This window comes from Strigops habroptila, chromosome 2, assembly GCF_004027225.2.
Source record: "Strigops habroptila isolate Jane chromosome 2, bStrHab1.2.pri, whole genome shotgun sequence".
NCBI lineage: Eukaryota > Metazoa > Chordata > Aves > Psittaciformes > Psittacidae > Strigops > Strigops habroptila.
In genome coordinates, this window is record NC_044278.2 from 69,135,396 (window position 1) to 69,157,393 (window position 21,998).

The 21,998-nt window shown below is 39.3% G+C and overlaps 1 long non-coding RNA gene across 1 annotated transcript; it reads right to left on the bottom strand.

The window, feature by feature from the left end:
* Positions 1–922: 922 nt before the first annotated feature.
* LOC115603866 lies at positions 923–18,480 on the bottom strand. Its single transcript, XR_003990016.1, has 3 exons — positions 18,470–18,480; positions 16,721–16,733; positions 923–1,054 (listed from the first exon to the last, which is right to left on the bottom strand). It is a non-coding gene; the product is annotated as an uncharacterized LOC115603866 (long non-coding RNA).
* Positions 18,481–21,998: the final 3,518 nt, after the last annotated feature.

Sequence of the window (21,998 nt, forward strand, 5' to 3'; positions counted from 1 at the left end):
ATATAATGCCAGTAAACATAGTGGTATCTGAGAATGCAGTCCTACTACCAATAGGCACAGCAGAAGTAGATAATCTCACATGAGTTTCCATGGTAAACTACATTAATGAAAAATGCCTCATTTCTGAATTGCACCACAAGAGAGCAATTGTAATGGAAGTAACAATGAGATATGTAGGTGATAATATTCTTCCTCCTCAATGCAGCAGAATGGGAGGAACATATCCCTGTTGTGCAGTAAATGCCAATAGGTGTAGCCAAAGCATTTATTGTTCTAAAGCCCTCAGGAAATTTGGGTAAAAACTAAAGCCAATTTTCCCATTGGATCATTCAGGGAAATGAATGTTCATTATAAGACAGAGAAATGAAACAATGTAAGGCCATTTTAAATTTAAATGTATTTTAGAAAGTAGAGCAAGGACTGCCACATTATTCTCTCGGTAGGGTGTGAGCTGCTGTATCAGTTAGCATCTGTTCTTTGCAATTCCTCCAGTCAGAATGTGATGATTTAGTAAATACACAAAACGCCGTACTTCTGCAAATTGTAATTTTGCCTGAGGTGTTTGTTTCTAGTTCATATACAGTAGATGGCACTGGTGGAATAAGAAGTTATGATACATGGCAACTGGTAGTTCTACAGCCTCCAACATGTTCAGTCAGGTTTTGAATGTCTGCAAGGATGGAGACCCGGCAAGCTACCTAGACAACCTGTCCCTGTATCTAACCAGGTTTACAGGAAACTAGTGTTTTCTTACATTTGTGTGGAATTTGCTCGATTTCAGTTTGTGTCCATTGTCTCTTGTCTTGCCACTGGACACCACAGAGAAGATCCTGGGTCCCTCTTCTTTGCACCCTCTCTTCAAATATTTATACATGTTGATAAGATCCACCCTTGAACCTTCTCCAGGCTGAACAGTCCCAGTTCTCTTAGCTTCTTCTCATGTGTCAGATGCTCCAACCCCACAATCATCTTCGAGGCTTTCCGCTGGACTATCTCCAGTATGTCCACGTCTCTTGTACTGTGCAGCCCAGAACTTGGCCCAGCACTCCAGAAGCTGACTAAAGGGGAAGGATTACCTCTGTTGATGTGCTGGCAATGTTTTTCCTAATGTAGTCCAGGGGCCTTTTGGCTTTCTTTGCTGCAAGAGTATATTGTCTGTCAGGACTCCTAGGTCCTTTTCTGCAAAGAACTTTGCATTTGCCTTTGTTGAACTTCATGAGATTCCTGTTTGTCCATTTCTCCAGCCCGTTGAGGTCTCTCTGAATAGTAGTGCATCCATCATGTCTAATAACCAGTCCCCCAAGGTTTTTATCATCTGCAAATCTGCCTGGGCTGCACTCTGTCCCACCATCCAGGCTATTAATGAAGATGTTAAACAGGATTTGCCCCAACATCACTGCTGGCCTCGAGGCAGACACTGTGCTGCTGATTCCAGCCCTGGAAGATTGGTATTTAAGACAGGTTTCAGGCCACCCTATTGTTCACTTATCTAGTCTGTATTTCATCATTTTGTCTAAGAGGGTGTTACAGAAGATAGGTTTGAAAGCCTTACTAAAGTCAAGATAAACAACATCCGTTACTTTCTCCATGTCCACTGAGCCAGTCAACTCGTCATAGAGGGCTATGAGGTTTACGATGTATGATTTCCCCTGCATAAATCCATGCCATCTACTCCAAATCACGTTATTGTCCTGAATATGTTAGGAAACATTTTCCAGGATCAGTTGCTCCAACACTTTCCCAGGGATTGAGGTGAGGCCATCCATCCTGCAGATCCCCAGATTCTCTTTCTCGCCCTTCCTGAAGACAGGAGTGACATCTGCTTTCTTCCAGTATCAGGGTGTTTAATGTTCCCAATGAGAATCCAGGCTTGTGAATGTGGGGCTTATTCTAGTTGTCTCAAGAAAGCCTCATCTACTTATTCTTCCTGATCTATAACAGACACCCACCACACTGTCAGCCGTGTTGCTCTGCTTACTTATCCTGAACCATAACCTCCCATCTGGCTCACGATCCATTCCAAGGCAGAGCTCCATGCACTTCTGCTGCTCTCTCACATAATGGGTATCTCCTTTCCTTGCCATCCTGCCCTTCTTTGCCAAAGAGCCTCCATCCATCCATACATTGCATTCATTGCATCCATTCATGTGAGCTATCCCACCGTATCTCCACGATCCAAACGAGGTCATAGCCCTGCAATTGCACACAGTCCTCTAATTCCTCCTGTTTCCCATGTCACTTGCATTTAGAGCACAGGCACCTGGTCATGCTGTGACATGTGGGAGAGGCTGTCAGATATCCCTGCAGGGAGGTCTCACCCAAGGCTGACCCCCTCTCCTTGGCAGCTGCTTTTAAGCAGAGGCTGGGGCCTGCCTGAGCTGCAGGCCCTGATGTACCACAGACATGCCCCTGCCTGGCCCCAGGCCCCACCAGTTCAGACTTGGACCCTGAGCTGTGGATTCATTTCCCAGCTCAACCTTTCTGCCCTGTCCTGCCCTGTCTGCTCCACTCCCTGCCTGTGGTGGTGGGACCAGTGCCTGCTGGGGAGACCCTGACCTGCCAGCCCCATGGGGAGCCCCTCTCAGGTTCCAAGTCCTCAGCATCCATGGAGTCACCAGTCAATGGAGTCCAAAGACATCTTGACAGGCTTATACAGCTTATGTTGGGCAAAATAAATTACACTTTTCTACTGAAATGAGGGCACCCCCTCGCTCCCTGCTTAGATGCAACATCTCAAAATGAAAACATAGCATGTTTGTCTGGTTTTAACATCTTTTTCTCATTTCACCATGCATGAAGCACAAAACATTTACTAAAGGAGCATTCAAATATTTTTACACTTCTGAGAGATTGCTGGGGCACCGATACAGTTTGAAGTGATCACAGCTGAAAGAAACACAACACATATATTAGAAGAAACCTCCCATGGCAGCTTCAGAAAGGCTGTGGTTTGTCAAGTAGGCACATGGCCTTCCCTAGCATGACATGTATTTTGATGCCATTGTCCTGATAATGACTACCACTGGCGAAATGCTACAAAGATAAGGCTACAAAAATTCTTTGACTGAAGTCCAAACTGACTGCTGAGTAAAAAAGTGTGTCCAATGCCCTCACAAGGCTCTATTAAGGAGGGATATGAAGTCATTTAAGGTACTGAGACAGAAGAAAGAACACAGACGGTGATTTTTCTTTGGTGTCGCTCTGAAGCTAGAAGACCTTCTCCGGTTTTAGTAAAGTACGCTAGAGATCTCAAATCTTATTTAATTTTATTTATTCAACTTTTACTGAAAAGGTTCTTTTCCTTTAGGAGACAAGGTAAATCCCCATAGCTGTTACATAAGGTTAGCTGCTGTTTGGAAACTTCTGCAGTACTCACCCTGGGCATTAAATCCTAGTTCTGAATTTTCTAGCTTTTATTAGCGCTTTAAATATTACAGCCCAACCAATTTATTTTTATTCCAGTTTTAGGTTTAATAGTTGTGTTAAAAAAGTGAAGCCAAATGGAACTTTTTACTTCCAAGTACACTTTAAAAGCGTTTTGATAGAAGAAGATCTTAAACAAGTTACAACTTTCTATTCTGACTTGCCATGTGTAAATAAAAGAACAAAGCCAGAGCAACTTCCTAGCTACCTGGCTAAAACACAGTTGTGATTGTCAAGTGTTCTTGAGAGTAAGAAGTTATATAGTCAGCCTAGGGAAGGGGAAAAAGAGCACTTTACCAGAGGGCAACTGCTAGATTTATACATATATATAGATCTATAGATATCTATACATATCTATACATATCTATATCTATATCCCTAGAAATACATCTATATCCCTATCTATATCCCTGAAACACAAGCCATACGAAACAAGTCACTCTTTGTTCACCCTCATAAATTATTATACAACCAAATCATTGCCCCTGCTGGCTGCAGGTGACTGAAAAAATGAGTTCTGAAGCTGAAAAAATTATGACAAAGAACAGGGAACTAAAATGTTCTGCTCTATGTCTATATCCCTATAGACATCTGTAGGGATCTATAGATATCTATATCTATCTATCGATATAGATATATAGATATATAGATATAGATATATAGATACATATAGTGTATGTGTACTTATATATACACTAACACTTTAAGGTTTTTTTCATGTATTATACATGCATTGCAACTAGCTTGGAGTAATTTCCATTCAGCTTTTGTATAAGATGCACAATTGACAGGTCTGGGAAATCATTCCTAGGTCTTTATTCTCTGCTGGACTTTGGGACTGCAGAGTCTCATCTTCCACCTCGTTGTATGCCACTGTGTTGAGTGAAGAAGTGGGCAACCTATTGGCTTCCCTAATACTCTGGTGCCAAGTAACACATGTATTATTTCCCCAAACACTGTTTTGGCAGTTACTTCATTAACATCTGCTGCCCACAGCCAGGAACAACCTAGCCTCCCCTGCAACTGATGATAGCAGCAGGCAGCTTGTGTCTTCACCTTCTTCTGAAAGTTCAGCTCCCTCTACCAGCTTGAGGTCTACAGCTTAGGGCAGTGAAGAGCAGCTACCACAGAAAAGGTGAGAGCAGAGCAGTTGTGGTCAGTGTACTGGTGTAAAAAGAAAAATGATGTTTCGCTGACCTTCTTCAATGCTTCAGTCCATTCTCCTGGAGAGAGTCCAAATTTTCAGAATTCATGGGAATAGCTGGCATTGCAACAGGCCTGATAGGTGTAACAAAGTATGTTAAAATTTATGCTTAAGCCTTGCTGAAAAACTGATGAGTTGTGAGAAGGAAAGAAAATGGCAAATGACAGTGGAGAAAAAGGAGAAATTTAACTGCACTTCTATTGTAATATACCACAAAAGGCAGCTAGCTTCTCTGAACTCTGGTGTAACAATGTCAGGAGAGATGTAGAGTTAAAACGAACAAGAAAATGGCATTAAACATAATCTATTCCCATCCTTGCAGTGATAGCTGGCCCACATCCAAGGCTTTCACACGGAGCTAAAGAATCCTCTCCTCCTCAAAATGAAAACACACAGTAGGGATGTTTGGTGATACAGATGAGAAGTGAGCAAAAGAAGGAAAATAGCTTGAGGTATTCTAAATTCTTCTCCAAAATATATACCCAGCAGGGACGAGTATGAATCATCAGTCAGAAAGGCACATAAATTATCATCCTCCCTGTGCTGGTTTTGTTCCACTAGCTTTTATATTTGCTGAAGGATTGTTTTGTTTTGCTTTGTTTTAAACACCAGAGCCATCATTTTTTGTATGCTCACTTCTTGGGTTACATTCAGTCTACAGAATTTACTGAAATACAAGCCATACGAAACAAGTCATTCTTTGTTCACCCTCATAAATTATTATACAAGCAAATCATTGCCCCTGCTGCCTGCAGGTGACTGAAAAAATGAGTTCTGAAGCTGAAAAAATTATGACAAAGAATAGGGCACTAAAATGTTCTGCTTAAGAAAACAGAGCCTGATGTGGAAAAAGAAAAGGTTAGCTTTCTCCCAATTAACTTTTGGGGCACAGAATTCTAGTTCATCAATTTGAAGCTGATACTTCATGTCAACAATTTGTAAATTAAAGTAGGATTCATCTCTTCCGAGAAGCAGGAATGAGAGTCTTATAAAGGAAATGAGATTCAGATGTCTGCACTTTTTCCTCTATGCCATGTACAGAGTAGGATGCCACATTGGAGTAGTACAAAGCATTCACCATCTGCTGTTGGCTGAACTCTCACCAGGACTGAATTTCTAGTGATTCCAAAAGTGCTCAGACATCCTGATATTCAGCACTCCATCATGTAGAAATTGTCCATAAAATTTAAGAATGAGCTGCAATATGACGAGTCAGGTGCCTGCAGCCTGTAGAAAAAGTATATGGGTTATATGAGCTTTGCAACAGCCAATCCACTGAGTGGAGCAACATTTAAACTGTATCACAAGCAGTGCCAAGTGAGAGGAATGGGGAATTCTGCAGAACTTAGGTTTTGAATGCAGGCATATGATCGATGTGATAGTGATTCAGAAAAAAAACCATCTTTTGTGTTGAAGTACCTAAGTTACACACACATGCAGACCCGTGATGTCTTACATATAAAATCTGCACCTTGATTAGATAGCTAGATTTCATTTTTATTGAAAGGAGAGAAATAAACACTACCAGAAAAATTAATTTGTCTACTTTTAGGTATCTAAACTATTTAGGTATTGAGATGAAACCACTCACAAATCACATTCTAGGCATTCCTATAGATTGTTTCTAGACAAATATTCAGAAACAGACTTTTGTATTCATAGAATCATAGAAGGGGTTGGAAGGGACCTTTAAAGGTCATCTAGTCTAACCCCCCTGCAATAATCAGGGACATCTTCAACTAGATGAGGTTGCTCAGAGTCCCGTCCAACCTGACCTTGAATGTTTCCAGGGATCAGGCATCTACAGCCTCTCTGGGCAACATTTCAACAGATGACTCGCATTGCCATTCGCTTTTCAGGTTGAAAAGAAGGCCATGAAACAATTTGCCTGACTTCAGGAACAGATTAATTGTTAGAACATTTACCAGATCAATAGGACACTTGAATTTCATTTTTCCCAGGTCAGCCAGGGTTCAGGTTTGTAATTGCCTATTGGCAGAAGGGAACTTTAACCCTTCATCTCTTAGTACAGGTGGGCCACTGTTGAAGCAAGTAACAGGGAGTAACCAAGCAGCAAATCCACTGAAGTGGAATCACAGTCATCTGGGTTCCTGTCAGCACTTCCCTGAGTGAAGCAATCATCATTAAAAAAGAGCAATAAAACTTAAAGCCAGATCTAGGTCCTCTGTTTCCTTGGCAAAAAAACCCCAAAAAACCACTGCTGGCATGCAAGAGACTCCTAGCATATTCTTTTGGCCTCACTGACTCCTAAATTCTTTGCTGCCCCTGAAGAATGAAGAGTGCCTTTCTCATAACCAGATGGTTAAGTTCCGCATTGGTTGGGCTGCATACCTCTCAGGCATGCAAGCAACTATGTCATTGACCAGAAAAGAGGCTTGTCAATTCTGCTTCTGTCTGATCATTTTGAAATATGGCAATACTGACTGTTAATTTGTTCGATATAACTAGAAAATTCTTAGAAAGACTGGAGCACAGGCAGGAAATAAGTTCCAAAATGTTCAGTTCAGCCACAGTAGCAGTACTCTTAACTATGTAGAATAGAAGAACTTTAGGCACATAATTAATTTTCAGTAGAAAACTGGAGGATCTACTGCTTTTTAGGCACACAGATGATTGATCATATTTATTTTTTTAATTTTCTATTAAAATTAGACACCTATGTTCTTTCAAAATACACTTTAAGCACCTAGGCAATATTTTCAGATTTTTCCTTTACTGCAATATTTGTACTTTTTTTTATTAAGTTTCATCTCATTCCCACTGTTCTGTTTTTCCTGCATGATATCCTAGCTCTGTTCTGTACCAACAGGGTGACCCACTTCCATATCAGATATCATTAGTTCAATCCTACTTTTGATACCAAAATCACTAAAGACAATACTAAGATCTACTCCAACTCTGATTCATGAAAAATGCTTCTGGTAGTTCACTTCAACCCATTACGTCCTTTTTTTCAATGCTGCCCATTTTTGTCTTCACTTTAAACAGCTCCCTATCTTAAAGTTCTTAACCTCTCACTTTCCTACAGGCATCATTTCAGACGCTTTACTCATAAATTAGTCTGTCTCAATGGGATTACTCCCATTTAACTTCAGATGTCTTTAGGGTGGTCATCTACAGCTGAGCTAGTCACCCCTGGCTAATCAATGGAGAGAAAAAAGAACTTGTAGGTATGATTCATCTGACTTATTTTAGACATTTACTTTTGGATGAGATGAATCATACGCTAAAAGGAACTATTTTTTTAGTATTGTTAGAAAGGTAGTATGGGGTGACTAGTTTAGAAATTGTGTCTCCAGAGCAGACAAGTGCATTTAGTCAGATGAATCCTGTCGTTACCAAACAAATTAGATTTTTCATGTATTTCTGCTTTATAAAATCTGTTATCCAAAAAATTCAGTTATTCCAGCATAAACTTTCTTTGGCCAAACTTATTGCATTTTATACCATTTTCATTTATACCATTTCATTTAAATTATTCTTTACATCATAATTTTATCTTGCATATTCTTGACATTACACTAGTAGGTCCGTAGTTACTCAGTACTTTCACCCTGAGTAAATTAACCTCATGTGTTTTGCTTCTAACTGCAAAGCAGTTATTTCCATTTTCTGTGCATTCATTCTGATCTGTACTTTATTAATTTTCATTTATTGTTATATGTTTATTTATACATAATTATATACTATATAATATTGATCTTGTCTTTATACTTCTATTTTACACTCTCTAGTAAAGTGCTGGATATTCTAAAAGTTAAGCCCAATCAATGCCACAAGTTTGGTACACAAGAGATTCATTACTAAATGTGTTTTGAAAGGATACACTGCTCATATATAACTCCTCAGTTGTGTACCTTTAGAATCAAAATTCAAATAACTAGTAATGGTAACAAATGCAGCTAAGCATACATTTTATGTTCAGTGAATCACAACAGTTATCAAAATCTGTAAACATGAAAGGGGGAGAATGTAAAATTACTCAGTAACACACGACCCCAGAGCCATAAGCAATCTCCACTACCTGACTCCTCTTCAATGTCAAGCCTCTTTGCAAACAGATGTACTAGAAAATGATCTCCCTGATGCTTAGTAAATTAATTTCTATTTGACTTTATTAATACCAAATAGGTATCCTTATTAACAACATGTATTATGAATGTGTAAATATCACTCAATTGCCATATTTATCAGAAATAATAAACTGCAAACATTTAGCATAACATTAAAATCATTAATAGACTCTAGTAGGGTGTTTTTTTTTCATACTCCAAACAGTCAAGAATCATGCATAATGTAATAGCATATTTTGCAGCTGGTAACAGCAGGCCAGATTGCAAGAGATAGTTTAAATGTGTTTTTATTAACAAGAGAAAAAGGTCTTTCAACTGACCTGAAGCAATTTCTGAGAAAAAAGCTGAAAAGGCTATCATTATAAAATATAATGGTAAATGGAGAATCCAGGCAGAGAATGTCCTAGAAAACTGTTTTCCCCTGTATTTGACCCATATTTATAAGGACCTGATATGAAGCTCATTTGAAAGTCAGCTGAAAAGCTCCTGCTGAAGTAAATGTATTTTGGACCAGTGTTGGAGTACAAGAATAAGGTCGTTGAAATTATCCACAGGGGTTCAGACCTGAGATGAAAAGTAAATCATGTTCAAGATCATTTATATAACTGATGTTAAAATGAGAGATGAGACTGAACTGCAAATTTTGATACGATATGGCATTCTTTCGTATTTCTTTCCCCATTCAACCACCCCCAAGAGCTCTCGAGGTTTTGGCTCTGTGGTTGGATTCAGAAGCACTATGGAAAGAGACAGCAGGTATGAGGTGCAGCATCTGGAGACTTATGTAAATCCACCAATAAATCTTAATTGATAGATTGGACCTTAGTTTATTAAATATTCTAGGTTAATAATATTAAGTAGCTCTTTAATACTACAGAGATAAAAATTTTATACAGGAAATTGGATGACCAGAAAACATTGGTGAGGACATTCACACTCAAGAAATGTGTCAGAGCTTCCTATGGGCAAAAATAGAAGCCAGATCATTCACAAATGGGCTTTTTAACATTCAGCTCATGTGAGTGAGACAGTTTTGTATTATCAGTGGATCCACTCAGCTACCTCACATAGACTAATATAATTTGATATTGATAATATCTTATTATATATATATAAAGCTGATTTTATATAAAAGTTTAATTAATAAAAGAAGAATTATGCTTTGCAGCAGTACTTCTTCACTACTGAATTGGTGCTCATGATGCAGTTTCCATCTACAGACCGTCCCAAGACCATCTTTGAAGTTTTTATCTTTAAACTGTGCTGGTTTTGGCTGGGATAGAGTTAATTTTCTTCACAGTAACTGGTATGTGGCTATGTTCTGCATTTGTGCTGGAAATGGTATTGATAAACCAGGCATGTTTTGTCTGTTGCTGAGCAGTGCCTACACAGAGTCAAGGCCCTTTTTTGCCTCTCACTCCACCCCACCAGTGAGCAGGCTGGGGGTACACAAGAGGTTGGGAGGGGACACAGCTGGGACAGCTGACGCCAACTGACCAGAGGGATATCCCATAGCATATGGTGTCATGCTCAGCATATACAGCTGCTGGAAGAAAAAAGAGGGGGATGTTCAGAATGATGATGTTTGTCTTCCTTAGTAATTGTTTACCAGTGATGTAGCCCTGCTGTCCTGGAGATGGCTGAACACCTGCCTGACCATGGGAAGTGGTGAATGTATTCCTTGTTTTGCTTCGCTTGGGCATATGGCTTTTGCTTTACCTATTAAACTGTTTTTATCTCAACCTACGAGTTTTCTCACTTTTCCTATTCTCTCCCACATCCCATCAGGGGAGCAGTGAGCAAGCAGCTGTGTGCGGTTTAGTTGCTGGCTGGAGTTAATACACAACAAAACTTAGGCAAATTAGGTAAGATTCATCCACAATATGTTAACTACCTAATAATGATATGTTGGATAAATGTACATTTTGAATTCAAACTTTTATTCTCTCCTTTTAATTTGTTTTTCCTCCCGTAGTTACTATTGTCATAATTATTGTTAATGCATTTCATATTACTGAAAATATGAATTTTTAATGTGCTATTGTATTGCATTATTCTTTATACACTCATTGTATCATGTATTTAAGATTTTAATTAAAAAAATAAAATATCTTTTACACTGAGAGGCTTTCATCAGGGGCTGGCTCCTGGAACTCTCTTTGGGAGTATCTCATGCCTTAGAACTGACATAGTTTCTAGTGTCAAAGGAGACAGACTTTATTATATTAGGATTCAGGTTCTATTAATGCAAATCTCTGAAATGTCTTGGGATCTAGGGATGTCTGTTTTACTTCTTGTTGACTCTAAAGGAGCCCAGAATCAGTAGCTCAGATGTAGATAAAGAGCTATGTGTGTTCAGTTACATGAACCCTGCTTCAGATGATGTAAATTTAACAGTCTATTGTGTGATGGTCTTCTCAGAAGGGGTGATGTAAATTCCATTCAAATCTCTACTCCAAATCTTCAGGAGCAGTTCCAGCAGAGAGGAAAAGGAATGAAGAGGATACTTTGTGCACTGCAAGATTTTGCAATTCTGAAAAGGTACCATCATTTCCAGAGTGACATCACTTGTCTTGAGAAATTGTAAATTCTGAGACAATCAGGATAACATTTTTAAGCAGGAACTTCCTAAAGGGGTGCAATCTTTGCCAAAGGTAAGGCATATTAGAAGAGGTACTCACTCAACATAGCCTATCGGTAACCAGAAAACTCTCTGGAGCTTGAGAACAGGTATGAAAGGAATATCAGACAGCTACCTGTGAAACAAAGTGTTTGTGTGGTGGTTAAACAAGACAGTTTTGTCTATAATGCTGTGTAAGATCAACACTTGTGAGCATGGTATGTTCTGTCTCCCACTCATTTACTGTATACACAATAGCTTCCTGGTGTCCTTGTCCATGTGTCTCCAGGTATGCTAATCAAGGAAACATGAGAGAAAATGTAGGCTTCTGAATGATCTGCAGGGTATGTTCCACAAAGTTTACACTGACAGACTGGTCTGCATGACTCCATGACAGTTTGCCCTCAACCCGTCATGTAGATGTACTTGGCTGTGGTCTGGAAATGAATGGCTGTTGGAAATGTTACTCCTTGGCAGTGTTCCCACTGCAGAGAGAAAATCCCTCGCCTTTTTAGGAGTTGTGTAGGAATAAATGATTGTGACCCAGAGATTTAGATCTAAATCAGATCTAAACCTAAAGGAGGGCAATAGCAAACTTACAGCTTAGTCTCTTCTGTAACTTTAAGAATATTTAGCAGGGTGGCTTGCTTAGCACCACGCTATGTACTTAAGAGTCAGCAACAGAAATGTATTTGAGGGCTTATTCAGAAGACACAGCCTGGTGGAAAGTCCGGCATGGTCCTTGTTCACTCAGTCCAGAGGGCAACACTGTCAAAATAGCATTTCAGTTGCCAGTAAGAACAAACACGCACTTGTCCTTTTCTCTTCTATCCTTTCTTTTTTTTTTTGGGGGGGGGGGGGGGGAGGGCAGGGGAGGGGAGCTTTCTCTTTAATTTAGAGTATGATAAAGGGCCTGGACAACATTTTCTGGATTGCTGTTAATGCAGAGTGGAACTGAGAGCTAGTTATAGCCCTTGTGACTAACCAGCCATTGTGATTGAAGCAGAGACCTTCCTAATTCATTCTTCATCATCCCATAGATGTTTTTGTTGTTTGATCTAATTATGTGTGACTGCAGGTGTCAGTCTTTATTAATGTACTTGAATTATGTGCTAAGGAAAACATTAGAAGAGCTTTGAACATAATGTGTTCCAGACAGGCAATCTATAGAGCCTTTTATTTGCTTGCTCTGTGTATCACTGATGGTTTAAAAACTATACAAAGAAAAATAAGGTGGTTTTTTTTACAAATCAAGCTTGGTTATTTCTATGTAAGCTTGGTGCTGTAAGGCCTGAAACAGAAGACGGGAACTCTGTTAGCATCTGTTGTGTAGCAAGGTTTACATGGCAGTTATTGTGTAAAGTTGGAAGGGTTTTCTAGTAAAAAGAGTCATACTGTAAAGCTAGGGTAAATATGGAGTTTCTACACTAGTGAGAAGGTCAGGATGCACAATGATATGGGGGATGAGCTACCATACAGATTAAAGATGTGGCTTGCAACATGGGATTGTAGAAGACAGGAGAGTGCTCTACCCAGCATCCTATAATGAGCTGAGTGGTGAAATCACACTCACCTCCACTTGTGCCAAAATATGTTGTGTGGATGGTAGGAGGGTAGTATCCAGCTTTTCTATTAGTCAATCACTGGAGAGTTGAGGACTCAGACTGCATTGTAGGTATCTAAAGTGGAATCAGATGACTCCTATCCTCCTCGTTACATGTTCTCCCACTGCTCTTTCTCTCTCCAATTTGCTTCCCCTTCTTTCATGATTAAACTCACTTACTTGATCAATCATTTGATAGTGAGAAAGTATAACTCTCAGACAGCTTACTTTTCCACATTTCTTGGACTGGTGTCTATAAGGAAATCTAAAAGTTTACTGTGGTTATTTCTATTGACTCAGAATCTGGGAACCCTTAGCAAAACCATGTTTAGGGTTAAGGCAAAATACTTTTTGTAAATGTACAATATATTTCCTTGTATTCCTTTAATATGTGTTTTGTTCTTCCTGTAGACTATAGCAAAAAAACCTTCCAGCAATGCACATCCTTTCCCTTAAACAATGCGAGACTGACTTTGCTTATATTCAGCTTCTGTCAGTGGCTGTAGCTGCCAGTCCTCACCAAATGCAGTAGCAGATAGTCTGCCTCTTGGACAGCTTTTGTATGCTGTTGTGTTATTTATGATCCACACACCACGTTGATGAAGGGGACCTTGTTGTATTTACAAGTGCAAGCAAAATTCTGCTGTTAAATTCTGCTGATCCCTCAGCACTTCTGTAGCTGTGTTCTCCAACAGGCAATCAAATCCATCAGTGATGAATGTGATCTAGCCCTTTGCAGCAGATGCATGTATAACATATATGGAATACCAGAATCTTTTTGTGGTAGCTGTCTTGTTTTTATAACAGGCCATGCAGAAGGTAAAAGTGCCTCCTGTGTTTAGCATTACCTTTTCAGAAGTCAGCTACAGACTTTCCTACTTACTGCTTCCTTTAATATCACTACCCCTATAGCAACAAACAAATGAGGAACCTGGTGCTCCAGATATGCTATGCATAATGCCTTCTAACGAAGAGTTAGTTCAGATTCACTGCTGACAGTTGTGACCGTGTATCTATGAGGGCCCTCACCTGCCGCTGCTAAAGCAAACTAATGAAATGCAGCACAGGTCAGTGAGAGGGAAGACAGAAGTAGGCACTCCAGCTGTCACGTAGCTTTTCTTTTGGTGTACTAACTCACCGGGATCACCCTTCTGTCTTAGGAACAAGATATGTTTGCTGCCATGTGTGTTCTGTTTTTCTGAAGATATCAGTGCACGTTTGGAGCTCTATAACACAGCTACCACAGGGAAACATTTTTGTTGCTGGGGTATCTCAATTGTAGCACTGTTTGTGCTGTTTAGCATCCCCACACACATCAACTATTCCTTTTTCTTGCTTCTCTACAGCTTAACTAACCGGGCAACTCTATTATCCTAGACCACTGCTACAAAGACTTTCCTGTTATTCAGCAGGATTAGCTCTAATATCTACCAATGGGGGAGAGTCTGGTGGCAGATTAATCTGGTTCTGTTGCTAAAATGATAATACATACACTGCTGTAAATAAAATTTTACCTAACTATGCTCCTTGCCACCATCTAGTGGGTGGCTGGACATTTGTTTATCCCTATAAATTACTGACTTCTCTTCTGGGAGAAGCCACAGAAATACTTTGCATATGTGCCATACTTAAATGTACTTGTCAAAAATAGCTTCACTGCTAGCTGGTTCAGTAATAGATCTACTACATGTTTTCATCATAAGTATACTGCTAAGATTCAAATATGAGAAGTCTTTGCTATGTACTTAGTTTGTCAAATCTGTCTTTGAAAAACTCAGCCCACTGAAATCCCATAGGAATGTATGCACTGGTTTTAGATGGAGCAGGACTTGACTCAACTTTGCCTCTTACTTTTATAACAAAACATATTGCATATGGACCAAAAATATGTATATGTATATACAAAGAGAAACCAAGCCATAATGCATTACTCAAATCCACTTCCGACCTCAGCCAGTCAAAACTATTCTCTGGCGTTTCACACATTTGCACGTAAGTTCCCCTACAGGCCTTCTGGACTTCTACCAGACTGAAAGCTTAACAAGACAGAAAAAAAAGTGGATGCAGTCTTAAGAATATGCTTACTGTGCAACTAAGTGTTTTGCTCTGCTGTCTGGCCACAATCCTGTTCTCCTGTTACACCAAAAAGCACTATCCCTACGCAGATCTTCAGCTGGGTCTAGCAATACAAATCCAATCCTCTAAACTCAGTCACGGTGTAACAGACATTGCATTCTAACAGCCACAAAACTTCCACTGTCTTGCAGCAAAGAAGCTTAAAATGTCTAATGTAAAAATGTCCAAGTCACAAGAACTGCAGTGTACTGTATGAATACAAAAGAAAAGAATACCAGTATGGCCAATGCTCAAAAATAACAATGAAGTTATCAGGAGCTGGGAAGCTCCAACTAACATATTTATCTTCTACTTGCCCCTCTTACCCTACTTCCCTGTGGCAATTAAATACAATTTATGCTATAGGAAATGTGCAGGTTAAATACACTCAAGACAGAACCTAAGAATGAAATTGTACTAGCAAATTAACAGCTTTCATATGAGTGTTGGTATTACACCTTCAATCAACCACGAGTTATTCCACACCCCACCCACCTTCTGCTCTGAAATTCTTCATGAGACCAACAAACCAAAGCAGATTCTCTTCATCAGGGACTGTTGTAATAGGACAAGGGGTGACAGGGTAACGGGTTCAAACTTAAACAGGGGAAGTTTAGGTTAGATATAAGGAAGAAGTTCTTCCTTATGGTGAGGCACTGCAACAGGTTGCCCAAGGAAGCTGTGAATGCTCCATCCCTGACAGCGTTCAAGCCCAGGTTGGACGGAGTCTTGGGTGACATGGTTTAGTGTGTGGTGGTTCCTGCCCATGGCAGGGGGACTGGAACCGGATGATCTTAAGGTCCTTTGCAACCCTAACTATTCTTTGATTCTATGAGTCTATGATTCTATGAAATGGTTAAAAAGCTGCTCTTATTCCCCTCCAAGCAGGTTTCCAGAGAAGATATTTTGAGCAGTCATTATAGTCACTCACTTTATATATATATATAAAAAAAATGTATATAAGTGTGTGCATAAGTCTGCACATAAATATGTCTGCACACATACCTACATCTTCAGACACTTCATCTGTTATCACCTGCTTTACCTATTTGGTACCTTATTCTGCTGTAAATAACACACCTGAAGTACTGCCCCCCTCTGATAAGCTATGCCTTCTCCCTTTCTTCTCAGGTTTGTGAAAGTGGCACAGGTAAGGATTGCTTTGTTCATGTCATACATTAATATAGCTCTATCCCAATAAAATAACTGGGGTGGGGGTGGGGTTCAGCCTTATTTTTTGTCTGTAACATTTGCTGATTTGGGATTTTGCTCAACTAGCACGGGGCTGAACTCAGAACGATAAAACCAGTGCAGAAAATAGCCAGCTGAATTCAGAAATACGACCATTGTTTTCATGATCAATTGCTTTTTCATTCCTGTATTCCTGAAAATAAAATCTAAGATGTGCTTCTTCCAGCAGTGAGCTTATGTAAAAAAAATAAAAGGTAATTATCGTCCTGCTGTATGGCACACTCAAATCAGAGGGGTAATTAATTTTAGGGGATACAAGAATGATGGTAAAGCTGAATTAAAAAGTTATTTTTAAATACGACTGAAATCTCCCAAATTTGAGGATGGATTCCTTATCCATCATTATTCATACTGATAAGGATTTCCTAAAGAATTCCAATTGACTTTGATAGTCTTTCTCCAGTGAGTACACACCATCACCAGCTTAAGTGTCCCTCAGGGACGTCTTATGAGAACACTTTCCTTGCTAAGATATGATGAAATTATTAACAGCGACACACATTGTCAAACAAGACTGAATGAATTCACAGTGATTAGCCTTTTGCATGTTTAAAAATAATAGTAAGTCACTACAGTTTTTAGAAGGCAAAAAATTGCCTCTCTCGACGTGCTGGTCATGCTTCTTTTGATGCAGCCCAGAATCATGGCTGGCAGCTTAGGATATAGTTGGTGCTTTTGATGCGCTACACCTCCCTTAAACCAAAACTTGTACGAAGCGACCATAACACACCCCTGCAAGAGCCTAAAATGCCTAAATGGAACATACGTCTGCCTATAAGATCTAGATTTACCTGCAGAAAGCAGCTCCTCAAGCAGCTGTTTTTGTAACAAACTGTTACTGTTGCTTCTGTTTAAAGATTTAGAAAACAGATGGTAACAATTATATTTGTGTGTGTTTAATTGTTTTCTTTGCTGCTTGTAAGAGAAATAGGTATAAGAACTCTTAAAGTACACTCTATATAGTAGTTTGTTTATTTAGGTAGTTTAATTATCTAAGCCAAAGGTTAAAAAAAAAAATTAGTTTAGAAGACAACAATCAGGACTTGATAATTCCACGTTCTATAAAATACAAATATTTTTGCATAAACAGAACAACTAAATGCTTTGTGCACTGAACTTATTCCAGGTTTGCCTGCCTTCACAGACATTTTTAGCACGAAAATTGGAGATGGGCTGATGGAAATGTTAACTTTGCCAAATGAAACGTGTCCAACCAAGCTCTTAATCCTGGTTTTCTATCAGGCTGACGGTGAGACATGGCTCTTTCAAGATATGGGTGCACAAAGAGGAACTTACATAGCACCAGCATATTTTGGCTGAGGGCTGTTACCTTGCTCCAAAATAAGCCATCCCACAACTTCAATATTGCAAGAAAACAAGAAAAAGCAGTGATATTATTACTACCAATTATATAATGAAATAGATGTGACCACATGCCGAAAAGATCCTTTCTGTGGGAAACATACCTTTGGAATCAGACAGATGGCTTCATGTGAGATCGCAACATACCTTCAACAGTAAAACAAACCAAAAACAAAGGTGATTAAAAAAGTGGATGGCCCAGAGGTGTGTTAGTTGCATGGGATTCAGAGTATTAGTTTTGATTTTGTGGTGGGAATTGATAGTAGCCTGATAAGGTTACTCTAATTATTTTCCACTTGTAGCCAGTGGAGCCACACAGGGGAAATTAGAGCAGAAGGGAAGTTAGCCATTGGGAAAACTTCCTCTTTTTTTCTCCCTTTTTCTTTCCTCCTTAGACAATCAAGACCATAAGCAGGAAGGGGAAATGCTGTACTGATCAAAATCAAGCTGAAACTAGGGAGTTTATTGCTCATCTCTCAGTTTTAAGATGGATGCAGGGATGCCTGAAGGTAGTGCACATGAATGGTGCCAGCAGCTTCACTGCTGAAGAAGCTGAAATCCCTTTTCCAAAACTATTGAGTGTACAACAGCATGGGAAGCTGCTGCTATAACTATATCAACATGTTTTGACCCTATACGATCTTAACAAATCCTTTTCTATTTACCATTCAGAAGATGTCTGCAGCCTTTCAAAAATTATTTTAGAAATTCTTTCTCAAAGTTGTCGGATTTTTTATTTCCAAGTTGGATAAATACTTTAAATAAATCTTACCACGTATGAGCCAGCTATACCTTACTACTTAGAGGATTTGATACAGATTATGATGCACCATTCCAGAACAAGACTTTGTGAACCTAAATATAAAATAATGGTTCCTGAAGGAATTCTAAAATCAATGGCATGAGCAGAAGTGAGTTGCACAAAAAAAGTTTATTATTATTATTGCAGTCAAAAGCTATGTATCTTTTGCCACATATTTAGGGGACCACAACTGCATGAAAGCAAATGTTAAAAAATTCATGTTATAGAACTTTCTGGGATAATATAATTGGAATTATTGCCTGCTATTAATGCTTGCCTTGGGTCTTAATTTTTTCTCATGTTCTACTTTTCCCCTTCTCTCCCATTCTGCTAAATAGAGGAGTTACAACTCTTATTCCTGTTCCAGTATACCATTTGTTGACTACCGCCCAGTAATTCAGCCAATGTGTTATGCTAAAAAAACACACAAAGAAAGTAATGATGCATTTTAAAATATATTTTCAGAATACGGAGTTTCAGTATCAGTTCTCATGAAATCCAGAATTTAAGAGTAGCAATACAACTAAACCCCTGTCTCATCATTTTGCAGCAAACAGGCTTAGGGGTCTTATATTAGGCTTTTTTTCTGCATTTACTTCTGTTGTTAGTGAGCACCATAATAGTCTTGTAGGAACAGAAAAGTTCTTTTGGATTAATAAGCTCCTTCAGAAATGTTTGTTCTTTAATGAACAAACACACAAAGCCACACAAGCATATTTTCTGACATCTCTCTGTAGTGTTGTACTGAAAGATAATTTAGCCAAGTGAGTATAGGACTGCACCTTAAGTCACACCAGACTTCTGGCATTTGAGGTCAGAGACATGGCATTACCAAGGCTTGATCCTGTGAAACACAGCAGACTTGCTCAGAGACAGCTGATGACTTGCAAAATGGTTTCCAAACTAATTGCATTTGGAAAAGGAAGCTTTAGCGGATAATGTGAATGTCTGTAGATAGGGCTTCAGTTCTACCTGGTTCTGATCCTCCTCACTGAAGACTTGATCCGCTTTTATACAACTACTACTACTGAAGTCAACATATACAAGAGCACTTGGCACTTTTCAGAACCGCCTCCTCAAGTGGACGCTTAAAAAACATATAAATGTTCCAAATGCATGCGGGATGTCAAGGGCTCTTTATAGCCACAGACATCTCTATTAAAAATAACCAATGTCTGGACAATGTTAGACAATTTCCTAGCATGCAGACCACTGCACTTGTGGAAGAATTTCTTGGAGTTTCTGGCTCACTTGGAAGGGAATAAATACAAAAGTAAGAAAAGAGTGGAATGTCCTTCCACTGAGATGCAGTCAAGAAATCTCTAATGTCTCTGGATTCTGCCTGAAGGTGCCTGCAGAAGACTTCAAAGAGACAAACTTGCTGAAAGCTCTCCATATATTTGCCTCAGGGAGTGGGACTGGAGCGCATTGTTAGTATTTTTACTTACAGCTTGCAGACCGGAGCCATTTCTTCTTTTTGTCCTTTTTTTCTCCCCCCTTTTTTTTTTTTTTTGACATTGATTAACCTTTTTTTTATGTGTTAAAAAAAAAAAAGCGTAGGTAAGTAATATTTTTCTTTTTCTTTCTCAGTAAATAAAACTGAGTAATTGGAAGAGATGCTTATTATTAGGCAGGCCTTGATTTGTGATGCACTGAGCCATCTATCTTTTGCTGTGGTTACAAGAACAACCTGCTATGGATAAGCCAACATATGATCCTGTGGGGCATCAACTCTTTTGCAGTCACTGCCCGCGTACACGGTGCTGCTCTGACATAGCCTGGGTTAGATGCAAGTTTACCCTTCAGTGAAGTTATTTTTCCTTTATTATCCTGTTGCAGCATCTATCACAGTCCAACAATTCCACAATTGATTTGTTGGCAGCTGAGCCCTGGGGCTTGGAATGTAAATAAGACTCAGAATGAAAGTGATGTGCACTGCAGCAGCCGACACTGAGTGCAGGTACTTCATCAATTGACCTGATCTCTGGAAAATCTGCTTCCAACCTTGAAACTTGCTTGCAATTACAATCTTTGCAATAAAATATTAGTCTCCATGGTAATGATAAGTGCTTTCCTAACTTATTTAGAAAAAAAAATGTGATGAGATGACAATGTCTCTGAGAAAATGAAATTTTCAGTATCATTTCACAGTTGGACAGCTTCCTGCAGACTTCTCGACAGATTAGTAGTATTCTTCCCATTTTATATATGGAAAAACTGAGTAATTAATAGCCCTCAGGCATTCCTTGCAAAAAAGGAGATTTAATGAGCTCTGTAGCAGTATCAGAACAGAAGAGCACATAAACAGTTGCCTGTATCCATGCAAAAGAACACCACCAATGGAAGGATGGCCCTGCCTTACTCCTTACAAGATCTATTAAATGTTATTAAACAAATGCTGCTTTACCTACTTAAATGTTGCAAAACTGTGGGGCACAAATGGTCTCTTTGAGGCAGGAATTCTGTCTTCCCTATGTCTTTGTATGGTATCTATCACAATGGAAGTCTGACCCATATGCCCTAGCTTACCAGGGAAAAAAAAGAACCTAGTAGGCAGCAGAAGACTAAGAAAAATGTGACAGGCTCTGTAGAAAGCCAGGTGCTCAACAGGCAAAATATTATTCAGGCCAGCTTATGAATAAGGGGCTGGTTTAGGAGCCACATGAATAGGGTTCTAAAGCTGGTGGTGAAACCTTTCTGAATAATTTCCTGACAGGAAACAGTCAAAATAATGGACAAATATCTTCAAGTGAACCACAGAACTGAAGTCAGGATTGAGAGAGAGAAAAGAACCATCTTTTTTCTCCCTAGTTAAGATAGCTGGAGAGAGCTACAGAATTCAGACTATGGCAGCCTGCCCAGGAGTGTCCTACCAACTCTCCTTTCTAGGGGACAAAAAGCCTTCCAGAAGACAACTGGTTAGTGGAAAAGCTCAGTCTTATTTCTCCTGAGATGGAGGTCTCCTGGATGGGCAGGAGAATGAGGAGGCAGTTTGTGTCCTATGAAAATGTTGGGGATTTACCTTTCTTCTGTCAGGTCAGCAAAAGTTTTCCCAAAACCTCAGAATCCCTCACAGGAAGGAAAACATCACATTATAACCAGCTCTGTTCTCTTTCTTGTTCTTGCCACCAAATTCCTGTGCAATCATGGATAAGAGACTTAACCTCATTATTCCTCAGGTTTTCCACCTCTAAAGCAAGATTCTTGCCTTTGCCAAGCACTCTAGATGAAAAAAAAAGATAAACTATTCCTTCTTAAGTTTCTTATACAGCCATAATTACCCCTGGGCAGAAGGGAAAGAAAAATATTATTTACAAATCACAGCTGGAAATTATCTAAAAGCAACCACTAATTATACTCCACAGTAACTCATATGTTTTAAATTTCTCAGTGCTTTCTTGGGTAGAGGCTAAAATGCAAGTCTCACCGTACGACCTCATGCTTACAGCCACACCTGTCTATGTAACAACATGATTTTAGTAAGAACAACAATTTTCTTTCACAAATACCAGTAACAAGAAAAG